Genomic DNA, 18,569 nt, shown 5'->3' on the forward strand with positions numbered 1-18,569 from the left:
AGTGAAACTCTTAAGTGTACAAGTCAAGTAGGAAGTTGGTAGGTTTAGCCTGGTAGGGACTTTCTTTAGAAAACGCTAGTCTAAAGTGAGGGTCTTGTTTCTTATACTTGAGGTACTGCTATAAAAAAATCAGTAGCTGAGCAAAATAATGATTGAATCTGTTATTTAAGCAGTCATAAGTGGTTTTTTTACTTTTCCAAACCTTTTGCTGCAAAATTCTGTTCTTATTTTACATTTCTGGCAGTAGAATTAGGCTGTTTTCCAGAATGTAAATTTGACAGGGGTTCCTAATTCTCTCAGTGAAAGGTGTTTGGAAAACCCTCAGTAAGTGGACTAATCTATGAACATTTCAGAGCAAGTGTCAGAGGGCAGTTTCCTGAGCTTTTAAAATGTTACTAATTCTGCTGCAGAAGTCAGAAAATATTGAATAAATTCTGATAACTACCTCATAAGTAAATACAGTTTTGATTGCCATGAAAAGTGGTGGTGCTTATGTTTATCAGCTTTAAAGACTGCCTGTCTCCATCTGTTTATATAGTTGCTGTGCATGATGACTGAGGTTGCCAGCTGGTTACTTCAGCTCTGTGACAGAAGAGATATAAAAAGCTCTTCATGTATACAGGAGATAATGTCCTCCTCTCTTGTTTAGGCAGTCTATAGATATGCAAAAAATTTCTGTGCCATGTTTTGGTACTGTTACTATCAATATATTACTAACAGGCATTGCTGGATAATATAAGAAATATGAAATACACTTTTTATAACACTTATTTCCTGTAGTGCCACTTCTAGTTTTCAGATGGGAAGGACAAAAAGTAACTTTCTCTGGAGCTTGTAGATCTGATCTGAAACTTAATGAAGTGGGTAACAAATTACTCTGATTTCAGTGACCTTTCAGTCAACATGGCCCTTCATGGAGTGATAGAGGCTTTTGCAGGTCAGTGCGAAGGCTTTTTCTTTCTCAGTTCCTCTATCAGTGAGAATCTGTTAAAGCAGCTGTTTTGTCTTTGTGGAATAATCTTTAGCTTGTGCTTAGTTTTTTCCTCATTTCTAGTGTAAAAGACAAAAGAGGGGATGATACAGTTACCAAACCCAATATATTTGAGATTCCCATCTAACTGTTAAATGTGTGTGAAATTAGCTGATGTAAAAAGCTAGTTATGGGAAAGCTGACAGATATACAGGCATAAAAACCTTCATAGATGCACTCTGAGCATGCGAACTTTGTTCCCTTAAATAGGCTTAGGAGGGAAAAAGAGTACTTAAGTCAGTTTATTTCCTGGAAATTATACTATTTCTTAGAGAATTGGTCTCTATTTTAGTCAACACAGCACACAACAGATAGCAGAAGGTATGGTTTGCCAGGAGTGAAATAAGAATTGTTTGAAAGTAACATTTACAATTGAAATTGATGGGGTTTGCAGCCCTGGCTGTCTGGCTGAATATTATACCCGAGATCTTAACAGCCTGGAATCACAGCATCAGAGACTGCAAACCAGGTTTTTTCTTGCTTTAATACTCCATTGACAATCAGAAGTTGTTGGCATAAACAAAGTGCATATTGTTTAAATAACAAACATGAAAGCTTTTATGAACTAGAGAATACTAGTCTCCTGTAATGCTTTTGTTTGCATTTCAGTTAACAAAATCAACTTTATCCTCTTTCACTTTGGAAGACTGGTTATGGAAATCCGTATTGTTAAAATATGTTTGAATGCTTAATCCTTTGTGAAAAATGTTGGTGGATGAAGCCCCGATTCCAAGGAATTAAGAATTGCCTCTCAAGTTTGTTGGTACAATTGAAATTGGCATTGTTCATCAGAAAAGTCCTGGAGTACATTGGCTGGTATTTTTCAATGCACTATGGATTTCCTAAAAGAAAAACTAGAGAAATCACTGGTTATGCTGGATGCTAAAAAAATGTATGTATGATACCTTTTCTTAGTCATCTTTCACAGACCTCAAGATTATTCATGGTACCCACTGGCTGTAGAGATCCAGTGCAAAAAGTCACTGTTGTATAGCTCATCCCAGAGGAATCTCAATGGGAAAATAGAAGTATTTGTTATTCTGACCTGTTTTAATTAATTTGTCCCATCTTGAGCACATTTGAACAATTTTTGAAAACACTGTTTTTAAAAAAAGAAGGTATTTTTCCAGTCCTTTTGGTCTGTCTTCTAGTTAAATTATTTGGTTTATGAATAATGTAGTTCTTTCAAAATGCTGGAGTTATTAAAATCACATGTTCTATATGGTGTTGAGGTGCCTGCCCATATGGCAATCGTGTTAAATGTATAGTCATGCAGTGCCAGACAAGTGCCAGCTTATGGAGTTGTGGCAAAACCTGCACAGACAAAATCTGCATATCCTGGAGTATCTTCGGGAGGCATTGTTGCTGTCATTGTTACTTGGTGCTGGTGTGGGAGCAGTGGACACCTTAAAGGACCAAGGGTGGGCTGGGCCTAGTGGTGTCCAGAGATGTGAGGAGCATCCAAGGGATATTGGCAGTTGACATGAGAACAGTTTGTAATTGCTGCCATAAACCCTCGGCACTGCCACAGAATCTGAATTAGATAAACATTTCTTCTAATTAACAAGCTGAAGATTTTGTGCTGTTTGTCTTCATTATTTATTGTCTAGTCTTGTCAATGTTGGCAAGATAATGCCTAAGTTATCTGTTCTACTTTATCTCTTCTGTTTTTTCTTTGAAAGTCAGTAGGCTGAAGGTAAGAGTATTTTGAAATACTTGTAAGGTAGAGCCTCTGCACATCATTGATAACAGATTTTCTGATTTCAGAAGGAGTATTATTGCTGTCAACTGACTCACTGAGTTAAAATTGTCATGGAATTTGTAAAAGCTTATCTTGATTTCTTTTGTTTTGTCTTACCAGTTTTTCAGATAAGCTGGTGTTTGTCTTTACTAAAGGAAAACTAACTGGCTGTCTAAATGTATGCTTTTAGATTGTTCGAGTATCAACTTTTTGAACAGAGTGTATGCTATATATTCATCCAAGGTTTTTATAGTCTCCATTAGCACTGTGACAGTTATATAAATAAATGTAACATTGGGCTATATTAGCAGAAATTGGGCTTCTTCCTCATGTGACAAATACCTCATGAAGATAACAGAGGAGAAGGAAGGAAAAAAGCCAATGTCCTTCACTGTTCTGTTCCCCCTGTATACTTTACGCCTCATCTACCAGTGAACCCATACGTGTAGTGCAAGTCCATTAGTGTTATTTAGTTTTAGGTTTAATTTATTCTTGTTTATTACATGGCTAATTCAGTGAAGGTTATTATAAGTCAAAGAAATTAATGGGCCTGTTAACTATAAGAAAAAAGATATCTTATTTGGCAAAACATTGTACTCTCATCACCTTTTTTCTCTGAGTGGAGAATCAGAATATTAGCACACTGTCTCAGGACTTAAATTTTAAAGTAATTTTTAACATTTTGAAAATTAAGGCCTAGTTGTATGTGTAGGTTCTGCAAAATACATAAGGTAAGAGAAAACCTCTTTCAAATAGTGTATGAGGTTCAAGAACTAAACAAAAAAAAAGGAACACCGGGCGCCCTGTGTTAATACCAACTTTGGATCGTTTGGTTTTTTTCATGCTGGTGTAAGTCAGCACCTGAGATGTCAAGTAAGGAATAAAAGCATTTGAGGAGGGCAATAAATTTTATATTGCAGGAAGAGAGAAAATCAGATACAGAAATGGGATAATCAGAGATGATGAATGTTAAAATCTCAATAGGTAAGCTGAAGAGTTGAGATAATAAGGATAGTTTTGTGACTTATCAAAAAAGCAGAAGATTATGCATTGGGGAATGATAGTGCAATGTTTAAAGTATGGGTATGAAAGTTTCACATAGACTGAGTTTTCTACTTGTTTCAGCTTACTGTGTGAGCCAACATTACTTAATCTTTCCTAGCCTCAATTCCCATAAGAAAAACAGTTGATAATTTATTCCCTACTTCTTAAAGGTATGGGGAGGACAAATGCATTAAGTATCGTTTGTAACTGAGATGGTTGTGCAAACTTATATGGTCCTTGGATCTGAATGAATATAGGTTAGAAATTACAGAGCATGGACAGTACTTAATGAGAAGGTAATGGAATTTGCTTTTCTAATAAACTGATACAGTTTTTCTTTCCTGCCAAACTTAGATTTTCTCAAGAAATACAGGAAAATCTTAGATTGTCTTCTAAGTGATAAGTAAAATACTTGTCTTGAATGTTTATCCTTTATCAGAGCATATTAAATTTACTCAGTGTTTTTCCTTATTAGGAACAGAAACAGTGAGATCTAATGGAACTACAGTCTATTCACATTACTTTGAAGATAATGAAAAAATGTAAGTTACGTAGGATTTTCCAGGTTCTGTTTGATTAAAAGAATCCATAGAAATTAGTGTTAGAGAAATAAGCAGAAGTTCTCTTGGACTAACAAGTACTTTCGGCTTTAATGTGTCAGTTTGGATAAAAGGAATGATTGTCAAATACATTACATATGTGTTTTTCTAGCTGATTTTATTTCAATTATTTCCACACTATGTGCTTAATGTGTCTGAAAAACATCAGTCTTTCAGCAAGTCTTCATCCAGCTGATTGGATGTTGACAGGTGAAGAGAAGGTAATACAACTTGACTTGTGACTATATTTGGTTATAAAACTTTCTAAAATGCCAAGTAAGTTGAAGTTACTCAACAAACAAAGGAAATAGATACTGGAATTGCCGTGAGTTCTTTGGGAATGTGCTGGTGTAGATATGACTGTGCCTTTTTGCTGAGAATGTCAGATCAACTTTTTTAAAGCACTGTAATTCCTTGAGCTTTGTCTGTGCTTGCTTTTTTCTATTTTGTTTTCCCATCCTAGGTTATAAGAGAATATAAAATCTGAAGATGAAATGGATCAAGGTGACTTTATCAGATCTTTAACTGCATGGACTGCTAATTCTAATTGACCTATTGGGAGTACAGACATTGCAGTTTAGCTATTTCCCAGTCTTCCTGTGTACAGTAGTGTAACCCCCAGTTGACAGAGCTCTTACTTCTCAGGCATGAGACTTTCATTTCCACAGTAGAATAATCAGTCAAGATCAACCCCCTTATTGCATCAGTGCTTGTAAAGTGCTACTAATCCTAAAGATCAATGACAAACTTTCTTCCAGTAGTACTGCTCTTGACATCCAATTGTTGACCTGAGTAGTCAGATTTCCTTCTTAGGATAATGGGATTAGACTATTCTTGAGTTATCATGAGTACTGGTATTAGTATGAAGCGTGGTGGCAAATTTCTATCATGGAGCATGGAACCAGACTAGAAATCTAATGTAATGTGGAAAACCCTAGATAACTCCTAAATAGGAACAGCTTCAGTCCCTGCTTAACTGTATTTTGATTCATATAAAGTGAGCAGTTGAATAGGTCAAAACCCATTCTTTCAAAGTCTCAAGATTTTTCCCCACCCCTTTCTCAAATACTAATGTTGTCTACAAGAGTGAGATTTTTCTGTTTTTTTGAAAGATAAGTTTGAGTCAAGACATTTTTTATGGTCTTTCACTTTATGGTGTTTACAGTCTTAAGCTGGGCTGTGATTGGGGAGGGAAGAACTTTTCATAACACCACCATTCTATATGGCAGTACAGTACAAGTGGCTTTGCATTGCTCAGCAGTGGAGGATACCACTGATGCACAGCCTCTCTCTCCATTTTTACATGCTCAGTGAAAATCTCAGTTGCCCACTAAACAGTGTGTCATTTCAGGGTTACTTGGAGAATGGTATATGCATAGAGTAACTTTCAGGATCAGGGCTTCACACTTAAAAACTGCCTGGATTTAAAATGTAAGTACCTGTATTCTAAACGCTGGGTTTCCCAAGTTAAAGGATAGGCATAGGTAAAGGGACTTGACAGCTGGTTCCCATTTGGGATTAGAATTTTAACTTGAGAGCTGGTAGAGTAAAACTTATTTGCCAAACTGAGAAAGGGGCATCAAGTAACATCATAAAGTATAACAGAATTAAGAATTGCGTAATCATACTGTGTGGTTCTTAATTCTTTTATACATTATGATGTTACCTCTTCCCTCTTCTATATTTGTCTTTTTTAACAAGGAATACAGTTTAAATGGACACTGCTTTGGATGTTTTTCTTCCCAGCTTCATCAAATCAAGTACTTGCACTTGCTTATTTTGTGAAGATTAAAGCCTTCTATCCATGCCCTGTCACTTAGTAATTTACTCTTGCTGTGATCTGACTATTCAGTTTTCTGCAAGGTTTTTATGTTGGCAGCTGCAGTTTGTAATATATTATATAATATATTGTGATGTCATACAAGTTCCTGTTGAGAAAAGCTTTCAGTTAACATGTTAGTATTTTGGGTCTCAAGTGTCACTGAATACTTTGTATTTAGTGGATGACTACTGACTTTATTTTGGGGAAGAGGCCTTTGATTATTTTTTTTAGTCTGATTTCCATACCATAAACTGAATCTCCATTTGCTGCTTTTTAGGTTAAGCTGTCATATTTGTCAGCACAAACAGTTTGTTTTTATGTATTTTTATTTCTTAGATTTTTCTTATGTTCCAGTGTTTCATAATGGTTAACATGAAGTGTTGCCATATTTCATTTAATATTTGCTGTTATAAGCTTATGGCTCCTATACTGCCATTAATTTGGATGGAATATTAGTTTTAGCTGCAAGATAAAGGTTTATATATGTAGTGTAAACATCAGTACAGCTCTTGCAATGAGATGTCAAGTAACTCAGAACATTAGCTAAGATGGAGCAAACTGTACTGCTCTTTGAATTCCTTTCTCTCTGGTCAGTTGTAAAGGTTACTAATCTCTGGAGAAAGATAATAGGTCACATGTTTAATGTAATAGCTTTTTGTTTTTCTGCTTTATCTGCTAATTTTAAAATCTTTTAAAGTAAGCTCATATAAACAAGTCTTAATGTGAAATCTATGGGAAGGACAAAACTAATGTGTATTTAGTCATTACCTGTTACATGCTCAATACTACAATAGCTGATTATTTATATTCCACAAGCAAGTAAAATCTGGAGTTACTCAAATCGTTAGCTTAGTTAGAATAGTTTGATATGGAGTGGATAGCAAGTTCCCTCTATTTCTTCACCTTCCTGCAGTAGTCATAATTTATTTTACCTCTAATTTTCCTATTTCAGGTCTTTACAGAAGGTAAAATTCACCTGTGTGCACATGAAGCTGAAATATCATGAGTCATACATAGTTGTAACTGTCTTTCTGTACAAGTGTATCAGTTGGCAAAGAATAAGGCCGGGTTACAAAAGACTATTCAGATCTACTTTATTACTGAACTCATTTGTGTATTGGGGCATTAAACAGAACTCTTCTTAAAAAGATACATTTCTGACATTGACACTGCCATTTCTGTTCTATATGAAAAATTCCTACTAGTGTTTTAAAAATATTTTTCTGAAGACTGCTGTGATTTTAGCTTTGTATAGCAGCTCACATGGTTGTGTGGATAAAAATTATGCTAGTACACTAGTAGCCACATTGGCCTTGTGTACACTATCAGTCCTACTGTTTCTATCCTAGTAAAGGTCAGGTATAGAACTTGCAACATTTGGCAGACAGGAAAAAAAATATATTTGCAAACAGGATTACAGTTCCGGTACACAGTATTAAGTAAACTATGAGGTGAGCATTTGTTAAATCTAGTCTTTCCTCATTATATTGAATTGTACTCGGAGGCAATTTATAATTGTACTTCAGCTTGGAGCAGCTTCTGCATGAATACAAATGGATGAATAGATAAACCTCTTTAGTTTCCATCCTTAACTCTTCATACTTCAGGAGGTTTGAAAGTTACACAACTTAAAATTTCATGGTTCCCTCATGTTTTTGTATTGTTGGTTTTGTCAACATAATTTGGTGGTAAGATTGATCATCTAGAGTACGAGCTTCTCAAGAAAGGTACTTTCCTTTCAGTGGGTTGCTGGTGTGTGTGAACATGTTAAGTCTGCATATATGTGGCTGGACTTTCTCCCAAAGCACATGATGGAAGAGTTAGGATGGTCAGAATATTCCCAGGTGTAAAAAGGGTGAGGGGGAAATAAATGATGCTGAAGACTTCTCAGATTAGCTGTGAGTCAGGCAGATAGGACTGATCTCAACCCCTTAGAGTAATACACCTCAAAAATGAGGACTATGTAGTACTGCAAGCAACAAAATATTTTGTAAAAGTTATTGAATTAAAGGCAACTAAGTGAAGGTACACAGCAATAGTAACATTAGCATGGTACAGAAAATAATTGAGGTATTGCCTCTAATGTAAAAACAGTGAAGAAAATGATGCATCTTTACTGAGAGCAAAGGTGCAGGAAGGTTTTTATCAGTGGCTATGCTGCTATGCACTACTGCTATGCTCTATGACACAACAGTAGAGGGAGACCCAAGATGATTTGTAACACCATACCTTGAGTTTTTTGATTTTTGCTTGAGGTGTTTTCAGACAGCTGAATTACTATGGAAAAGGGTAGATAGATGTACAGGCCATAGAAATCAAGGTTTCAAGCATTTTATTCACAGATTTTGTTCAATTGTGATGATTTCATTTAACTTTTATGGGTGTAGTAGGATAGAAATTGTGATCTACAATTTTTTTGAAGTATAATCAATCAAATTATTTTGAATAACTAGTTTAAGTACATTGCTGCCTTAAAGTCTGAGAGAAGTTATCCCTTTGAAATAGGGAAATTTGCATCTAAAAGGCACCTTTGGCTCAGTCAGCTGTGTTGATAGTTACTCAGTGTCACCAGTTCTCTGTTAAAGCTTAACCAGTTTGCTAAACTAACATCTATCTAAACCATTGAAATGTAAAGGCTTATGTATTAAAAATGGAATGCTAATTTCCTTTATGTATAATTTCTTAATTTTTTGCTAGGTAAATGCTGAAAGACTTAAAACTTTCTTTCTGTTTGCACAAGTTTCACTGTAGTTTTTACTAACTTAAAATACTCTGAAATTTTTATCTTGATTTTTCTGTAGGGCTCTAGTAAATTAACAACTTTACTCCTTAGCCATAATACCTGTGAAAGAGCATTTGCTTGGCTGACATTCATACAGTTCTATAAAGAAGTTGGTAGATATGTTGCTTCTGTAGCCACAATAAGGAGCAAGTGTGTGCAATGAACCATCTGTGATCTTTGAGTGCTATTCACTATTGTACAGAGCCAGCTTGGCCCAAGTCTGAAGGTTATATTTCCTTAAGGGAGCTTTATCTCTGGAAAAAAATCTTAAACCTCTGCACTTCTAGACAGAAGAGCCTATCTTTTACAGTTGTTAAGGCTGAAATGTATTCTTGGGGGGAGGTATATAGTGTGTGCAACAGGAAGATCTTAAAATAACCTGGAAATTTCTTTGCATTTTCAAGAACAGAAATACTAGATATTTGGATGTAAAAGTCAGTACTGTCATGTAGTTAACATCTGTCCAGGGTTTCATTTAAAATACAATGCTTGCATCAGAAGCATGTGTTATGAACTTTTCTTTTGAGACTTTAGATTTATAGAAACTTTGTGTGAAGCTAGTATATCAGATCACCAGTTATTTTGAACCTCACTAATACACACTAATGTTACCACATGAAGGATGTAGTTGCATACTACAGAAACAGATAAAATGTGCAGAATGTGGCTTGGGTGGGGAAAGATTAGAAGAGGTCTGGTGCCATAGGTCCAGTCCTGTCAAAGAGTACTTGCTGTTGTTTCTGTTTACAGGAAGGTTAAATATTTGCTCTTCTGGAGAGATCCTGCATCAACAGTGAGGAGGTAAATGAACTCCTGATTTAGCTATTGGTCTAAAGGGGTCTTGTGGACTAGTATGCCATCTGGCTTCTTCTGAAGCTGCTTGTGTAGTTTCTAGTTTTGCACACACAGCCTTGGAGCATGTCTTTAGTGATGACTTGTGTGCTCCTAGTATGAGTGGGTGGCTGGTGCTTTTAGTTAACGGGCATCTAACTTGAATTATTTAGTGATGCTGACAAATGGAAAAAATACCCCACTTGCCTTAAATGCAAGAGGAAGTGTGGCTTTTCTAACATAGCCACTTGTGGTGGAGAGTGAAAGGCATTTTACTAACACTAGTAGATTACTGATTTATCCCACTTAAGTAGACTTACAAATGATACCTTTTCAACACCCTGTCTCCCACAGTACAAAAGCACAAGCATAGCACAGTCTTACCTATGGCTGTTGTCCAAAACATTGATGATACCCCGTTTTTGTCTGTGAATCTGCAGTCAGCATCCAGTTTTTTGCTAGAAAACTTCATCTTTTTTGAGTGAAGCTTTTGTAAAGGTGAGAAAATACTAGTGGTGGCTTTGTATTTTAAATAATTTTTTCTACCATCGCGTGGAAGCCACATACAATATGGGAGAGTAAATTCTCTTTCCCAAACCCCTAAAGCAACTGCAATTGAGAGGAGCAGCCTTTGATTATGGCTATCTGTGTGCTATAATCAGTTAATCCCAGTGATATATGTAGTTGTTGTGTAAGGTGGATTCCAGTAACTTTCAAAATGTGAAATACCAGTTCACATGATTTGAACCTAAATAAAAATTTTATTTTTAGAAATACACTGGATTTGTGCAGGAAGATGTACTTGATTAATATTACAATGCCTGTTGCACAATATCATAGTGATGTTCTGGCATTTGTATTACTAAGTCAAGCTGAAAGGTATTTGCTGTTCTAGAAACACATTTTACAGAAACCCATTAAATCAAAGCTCAGTGAATTGTTACTCAGTTTAGAAAAAAGTCCTATTTTCCCGATTGGCCAAAAAAATTCAGTTTAAGAAAACAGACAAGACTTTTGCAAGAAGAAAATAAAAGCTGATGCTAGCCTTGAGATCTTGGGTTTTTTATCTTCTGATCCTAATAAATCAAATCTACAGGCAGTTAATCTGATGGAAATAAGGCTATTATGATCATATTTCTTTGACTAGTTGCCTCACTTTCATTTTAGGTCCTGTATTTTTTATCAACCTCAGATTAGCAGAAGATTTAAGTCCTTAAAATAGATTTCCATTGGTAATGATACCTGTGGATAATTTTCTACAGACTTAATTGCTGTCATGATGTCATTCTAATATTGTGAGTTCTTTGAATATGCTGAAATATCTGGAAGAATATCTTTCTTGACAGAAGGTATAGCAGTTTAGTTGTTTAAGTAATTCTCAAAAATAAGGGTTTGGAGAATGAGTGTTCTTACACAAAAGTGCTGTGCATGTTTTGGTTTTTGACCTTTTACCTTTATCTTTTTCCTACACAAAAGGTCACTGTTCTTCTGAACTTTTAACTTCTTTTGTTTGTAACAGCCACTTTATGTTCATATCTCCTTAATTATGTGTTTTTATGTATTGCAAAATAAAAATCAATAAATAGCATGTTCTTAAAAGGAGATCTTGCAAGGCACAAAGTCAGTGAGGAAAGAATTATCAAGTTAATCACAAAAGCCTACTACCTTTACTCCAGTTTTCGAACACAATGAAGCCCATCTCTGGGTAATTGAAAATGTATTATCAGTGTTCAGATTTGTGCATCATTTGGTTCCAAAAAATAATCATTCTAAAGTAAAATGGCTGATTCAACTGCTGAGTAGATGCCTCCATATGATCCAAGCTTGTATTTAAGGAAGAAATGTCCTTATTTCAGTTCAAGGAAAATGTTTCCCTCTTAGAGCACAGCTTTAGAAACCACAGGCCTTGATCCTGCAGGCAAGTAGGTATGCACTAAATGTTAACAATGCTATCTGACTGCTTGCCTTAGTTATTGCTTGCCTTAGTTATTTATTTTAATAGTTCAGTAAAAGTTATGAAGAACAACTTAGTGTTGCTAGCCTTTTATTCAGTATTTTGATTTAACTTTTGAAAAGTGTCAGATTGTATGGAACTTCTCAAAACACTCATTTTTGGTTTAAATTACTGATATCCCTGCTTATGCTTCAGGAGTATTTAGGAAGGTTTCTATTGCAATGCCTAAATCATAGGTATTTCATATTCAAAAAAGCGTTTTGTTACTGAAAGCGCTGCAGATAGGTGAGGAAAAAAGTTTGGGTACATGTTTTTTTATGGCTATATATTGCTGAATACAGCTCTTATATATTTGTAAACCAGCTGTACCTGTCTTGAGACCAAATGGTATTGTAGTCCTCTGGTAATAGCCAGTGACAAGAACTAAATACTCAATGGATTAGTATTGCTGCTATTTAATATAAATAATAAGTACTAAAAGAAATTACTTTATGGTCAATAATCTATATTCAGATAGCATTTAGAGGTAACTTCATACTAATTATTATAGGTACTGCTGTAGGCAAATAAAAGCTTGGGATTTTCATAAATTTAGATATTGACTAGCAGGATTCTTGCTTATACCACTGTGTCTGGTCGACAGCTGCCTCTATGCACTGTATTCCGGAAAATTAACTTTGTGAGCCAAATAACAGTCTTGGAGTAAAATTACATTTGGTTAAACATGTCGGTTATAGATAGGACTATAGTCTTTACCTGAAACATTGTATTAAAATTTAGATAAAAGGTATTTGGTGATTGTTACCATCTCCAAAAGATGATTAAAAAAAAAGACTTGTAATTACCTATCCTATCCATTTCCCCAGTTGCCCATATGTACCATACTTTTTCCCCCATGGGTGTTCTCTTGGCTTCTTGTTAGGTCCCACTAGCCTAGTCTAAAGCAATCTGCTTAAATCTCCATTCACTTACAGGTATAATCTTCTTTTAAGCCCACATGATACATCCCTTAATCTTATGTAGAATATAAAATTGCTTCAGCTATGAGTTGCTTAGCTTGATTCTTCTGGCAGTTTTTATTTTACATTGGGTTCCTCTTAATACATATATATTTGGACCAAGCTTCTTATTGATTTGGTGGATAGGTGCTGTTGCTGGTGTATTGATTCACTTGCAGTGCCAGCATGCGTTATTGGCATAAACTTCATCCTTTTCTTGCACAGGTTGCAAGCAAACATGTAATGTGTTCATCACTTCATCCTAGAGTTGTTTCAGATTCTAAGTATATGAAACTTACTACACTGTTTGCTGGTTTTTTCAGTTTTTCCAAGGTTGTTGTACAGCTACACTACCTGGCTTTTAAAAAGATAAAGTTGAATTTTGGAGGAATATTTAAGCAGCATGTTAAAAGTGCCAGAAGAGTTTCCTATGGTGTGATCAGAATTCTGCATCCAGAGGTTTATTTCTGTTTCCTGTGGTTAGCCAGTGTCTTAGTAGGTTTTCTGCTCTACCATAATATGGAATGAACTGTTGTAAAAAAAAACAAAACCAAAACAATCAAACAACCCTACAGCTTGAATTGAACTGAAAGTAAATACTCTGAAAATGGCTATTAATAACTCAGTTTCTCCTGTTGTAAGGTCAGTGAAAACAGTCCTTTAATTTTGTTTATACTACACATAGAAGAAGTGTAAAATCAAGTGTGCAAATGAGGGAGGGGAAAGCTCACAGTAGAAGTTAAAATTTAGAATTTAAAGAATATCTTACTTTGTGTTTGTTATCTACAGGGTCAGCGTTTCAGCGGGTAAAGGACAATATAATTGCTTTTGCATATTGCACAAATCAAGTTATTAACTACTTACAGGTTAGGATGTTCATCAACCTGTACCAGATCAAAACTGCAATTTAAAAGAATATCCTGGTTTTACCCAAAAAAACTTCAGTGTTGGGGTTGTAGGAGAATTCCAGAGGGAAAAAGTGACACTTTTGCATTATATTGCTCTAATCCTTTGTCTTCTGATGCACTGCTGTCTGTTATTGCTGTAATTTTATTTATAGCTTGAAGCTGTACAATATAGCAGACATAAAGAAACTGTTAACCCAGAGGTTAACAGTGATTTACTTTCAGTGTATAGGGCTTAAGTAAAGACTTGATGAAACTATGTTTGGATATAACTTTTAAAAACAGGGATTTAGGCATCTGACTAGCATTAATATTCAGGAGTGATAGGAAGCTGAAGCTGTCACCCTCTTTAATTTACTTTGGCCTAAAGCTTAAGTGATTATCATGGTGAGTGAATACTATTAATGATTAGTGAAATATGGAAGAAAAGTAATGAATGCTTCTAAAGTATTTTAAGGGTAATTTAAGGCCTTGTATGTAGCACCACACAGTGTTCCTAGAGTATTTAACTATTGGAAAGGATTATTAAAGCTATTTTTAATTTTGTCCTATGTACAGTAAATCACTAAAGATTAACAAACTGTTTATGACATAGCTGTTCATTTTAAAAAACCTTTAAATTTAGAATTCCTGTCTTACTGTTTAGGTTGGGGGAAATACACTGTGTACCATAATGTATTTCTTGTAATAGGTATATTAAACTTTAGTTGCAGTGTCTTGCTAATGTAAAACTTGCTGATGTAGTTACTGGTTTTTAATAGATCATTGACCCGTCAATCAGACTCTGACCATTTCAGAGATAAAAAGCTAGGCTTTCATTGGCTATTATGAATAGAGCACCTTTCCACAAATTAAGAAATGGTGTAATAATTAACAGGTACAATGGATATGTGCATTCAGATTTCAGTTATCTTTATGAGCTTTAGCTCCTGTTATCTTTGGTGTAGTTAACCCCCTGTCTACACACATAATTTAACTACAGTATAAAAATGGATTTGCTTTGTGGCAGTGGCATTTTGCTAATATGATTGATAGGGTTTTTGCTCATTTTTTAAGATCTGTAATAAAAGTTGTTCTTTCTGACTTTTTCTTTAAAACAAGGCACAAGTACAAGAACTTCACTAATAAAACTCACTAAATAATACTGTTTTAAAGAAGCATAGCAAAGATTCTTTAAACAATTTTGCATACAGAGAATTTACCCAAACTTTAATTTTTTTTCTGATTTACAGACTTAAATAATTATAAGTACTGATGATTCCTGGTATTGGAGTTTAGTATCTTTGACCTAAGAAGTCGCTCGGAAATTGCCAAAGCAGGTCATTCAATAGTGGACTCATTAAGTGAACCAGGAAGTAGGCAGAGGTCACTTACCATTCCTAGGCTCTAAATTTCTAAGAAAAATCAAAATTTTAGGTTTTGAAAATATAACTGATGTTTTAATTGCAAAAATTCATTAAATAACATTGATTCAATTGCTTTAATGTAATATACTTGCACTGCAAAATATGAATCAGGAAAGAAAACTTTAAGTTTAGAGAAATTACAGAACTGGAAAGTTTAGGAAAACTTTCTGAATTTAAGTATAACTCTTATTAATTTTTAAACATGACAAAAAAACAAAAGAGAAGTGATAGTTAAAATGAGAGGCTGATAAAATACTATATAATTGGAAGTTTACCAAGGTATAGAAGTTATTTTTTTGAAAAATGTTTGCCTGTTAAAGTATTGTTGGCATCTTAATTAGTGCTATTAATCTGATTTCACATGTTTTATATGCAATACTCTTTCAGCAGTGTTCTTATATACCAGATATTTATTCAGAACACATTTGTATAGAGGCTGACATCTTTAGTAAACTCATTTTTGTACTAGAAGTTGGCATAGCTGACATACTATTGTAAATTCAATTTAATCTATTTCAGGGAAGTTCAGTTGCTTAATGACATCAATTGTCCCTATATGTAGACAGTAGTAGATCTTGGCAGTGTTCAGTTTACTTTGTGATCAGTAGCTCATAGATTTTTTGTCATGGGTGGGGTTTTAGTACTGTAGTAAATAAGTCACCATTTATTATTCATATATTTTTGTCATGTCAATACTACTTAGGTATAAGGTGTGCTTATAAAAGCAAATGCTCAAGTGCTTGTCTAAAAAAAGTATTTTCAAAATGCTCAATATTAGTCACAGATCTTAGTGTGTATTCATAAATGTAGATGTAAAAAGATGAGTTATTCTGGAAGAAAATGCAGAAATTTTTCAATTATATTTGGCAGTGTCATGCCTGCTGTAGCTTGAGTCCAAACCACTGCAGTTGCAAGACAAGTAAGCTTTTTTTTTAGAGTACACTCTGACACTATCAGGTCCACAAAATTAAATCCTCAAGGAAAAAAAGGTGGAAGGGGCACAGCAGTTGTCTGTCTTTCCTATTTGTAATATCTCAATACATGTCCAAGTAGGTAGTTTACTCCTTCATAGAAGATGAGGGCTAGTGGGATGCATTTCTGATCCAAGAGTGGCTTACACTGAGACTCTGGAACATTAGCCTAACCTCATCTTCATAAACCTTCCAGTTATTTGTTCCTTTATTTTTAATAGCCTGTTCTTTCATTAATCTTCTCATGCTGCAATATACCCTTACTTCCTTAACCAGAGGTATATATATAACTACTTTTTTGCTGTAATCTAATCCTCACACAGATACTACTTAATATTGTAGTGCGAGTGAAACTACTTAAAGCAAACTACAAAACTGATTAATCTGTAACAAATGAAAATCATTAAACAATTCTGCTGTAATCTTTATCTTCCCATTTCTGTTTTTCCCTTATTTAAATTTGAAACTAAAACTCTTGTTTTGCCACAAGGATCTTATCTTAATGTAAGAAGAATTCATCCAGTTGAATCTCAAGGATAAAAATAAAAAATAGATTTTATGAAGACCACAACTATGCCAAGATATAGCTTTGTTTAATTCAGACTCTCCATAAAGAGTTTGTGTATATATATACTGAGAAGAAAATTTGGGGCTATTGGGATGCATTTAGATTTACAATTCATTGTTTTCATAGATGGGTAAAGCTTTCCATTAAAATTAATACAGTAGTGCTTGGGAACTAAAAACAAAGCTAGTTTCCATGGTTTTAATATGGGGAGGAGACAGAACTACAAAAAAACCAAGGTTTTAATATGATTCTTCTGTGATATTTTTCCTTCAAGTGTTAACTGATTAATTCATTTTTCAATCCTGATTATAGAATACACTTCAAATATGGTATGGGGTATCTCTGGAAGTAGAGTGAAATACAACTGCATTTCTAGGATCTTAAACTTACTTTTATACTCAACTTCAAGTATTGAAAAGGTATGTTTAGCCTTTGAAATATGTAGTTATCTAAAAGCTTTCCTGTGTTACTGTTTTCTTGTTTTAAGTGCAAAAACTTGCTCTAGCACAGTATGTGAAGCCCTACATTATATTTTCATAACATAATCTAGGACAGTTAACAGTTATTTAATTTTGAGTACTTTACACTATGGCATCTTAAGCACCAACTTTTCTATGAATACAAAATCTCTGAAAGGTCTTGCAACATTAGGTTTTAAGCTGGCCTTTAAACATACTGTTATAATGATCTCATCTATTTAGCAACCAAATTGCCCTTCCAGTGTCCTCAGAAGTCATCGAGAACTGAAGTATTTAATGGGCTCATTTACAGTGTAGTTGAATCTCAGTTCTTCCTTGTAAGAAACTTAGAACTCTGTTATAAGCTTACTCTGAGGGTATGGAAGGCAGGTAAGCAAATTATTTGGTCCTGAACATATTTTAGTTCACTTGATTTCCATCTCCCTGAAACTAGATACACAAATGCTTGAGAATTTTTGCAACAAGACAGTAAGACTGGAATAAGATGGTATCTTATACCTGTGACAGGTTGGTATTCAGCCCTTTTAAAATTAGGTAAAGACTGCAGTGAAAGAGCTGTTCGCCCTACCAAAGTCCAGTTCGGAAATGACTGATTATTTCATTAATCTCTGCATGGTATGCAAGTTCTTTAGAAATGGCATGGACTTGTGTCAGAACTGTGCTGTTCAACCTCTTTTGTACTATAGAACATATGTGGAAGAAATATTTTGTAATTCATTTGAACCTTTTATTCACATGAACCTCCTTATGAAGAGACATTTATATTGTTATGCTATAGAGTACCTAATTAAGAAAGCTACCCATCTGTAATGGCTGTAACCAAGGTAATTACTGGTAGCTTTTTAAATTTGTTGACTTATACATTTTGAAATGAAAGAAATTATTGAATCTCATCAGGTTACACTTCTAAAGTTCATTTAAAGTAGTGGTAACATTTTCTGTTTGTCATACGGGATCTGTTACATGATGTAAAAACAACTTCAGTATTGGGCAGCCTTTTATCTACAAAACTTAACCTCACTATCACTTTGCTTTGTCTTTCCCTTCTTACCTCATCCATTATTTTGGTGTTGAACTGTAAATTCTGTCTTTTTGGTTATTTGTATATTACCATTCTTTAATTACATAACTGAAAACTTTAACAAGTATGAGAATTGTCCCTTAAAAGTTGCATTCTTATGAGCCTGAATTTAAATGTACAACTGCAGAAGTTTGGATACTCCAATCTTTTAAGTATTATTTGTTTTGCAATGAGCATAAAACTGAGTGATACCAGTTACTGTGTTTTGTAGCTTCTTTGTATTATGGCATGATATATCTAATTTTAGTGGTTGTATATTGTTTTTCCAGTTACACCTATAGTATATCAGTGTTCCAGGATGTTTATAGTTTTTCCATGTTACTATGAGCTTTATGAATGTGCAGATTTATTGACCCCT

General features: G+C 34.4%; 1 protein-coding gene across 14 annotated transcripts in view; it reads left to right on the plus strand.

Annotated features, from left to right (window-relative positions):
* Positions 1 to 18,569, plus strand: part of SHLD2 (shieldin complex subunit 2) — a 44,363-nt gene that overhangs the window by 5,399 nt on the left and 20,395 nt on the right. For 6 of the 14 annotated variants that reach the window (XR_012650086.1, XM_075025569.1, XM_075025567.1 and 3 more), the window contains exons 3-4: positions 4,291 to 4,357; positions 16,964 to 17,070. The gene's annotated coding sequence lies outside the window, so the exon portion shown is untranslated. Of the gene's footprint in view, positions 1 to 918; positions 938 to 4,290; positions 4,358 to 4,877; positions 4,919 to 9,768; positions 9,820 to 10,323; positions 10,348 to 16,963; positions 17,071 to 18,569 lie in introns of those variants that run through there. The other 8 variants (XM_075025576.1, XM_075025575.1, XM_075025568.1 and 5 more) reach the window with 7 other exon arrangements.

Source organism: Buteo buteo, chromosome 4 (assembly GCF_964188355.1).
Source record: "Buteo buteo chromosome 4, bButBut1.hap1.1, whole genome shotgun sequence".
NCBI classification, from domain to species: Eukaryota; Metazoa; Chordata; class Aves; order Accipitriformes; family Accipitridae; genus Buteo; species Buteo buteo.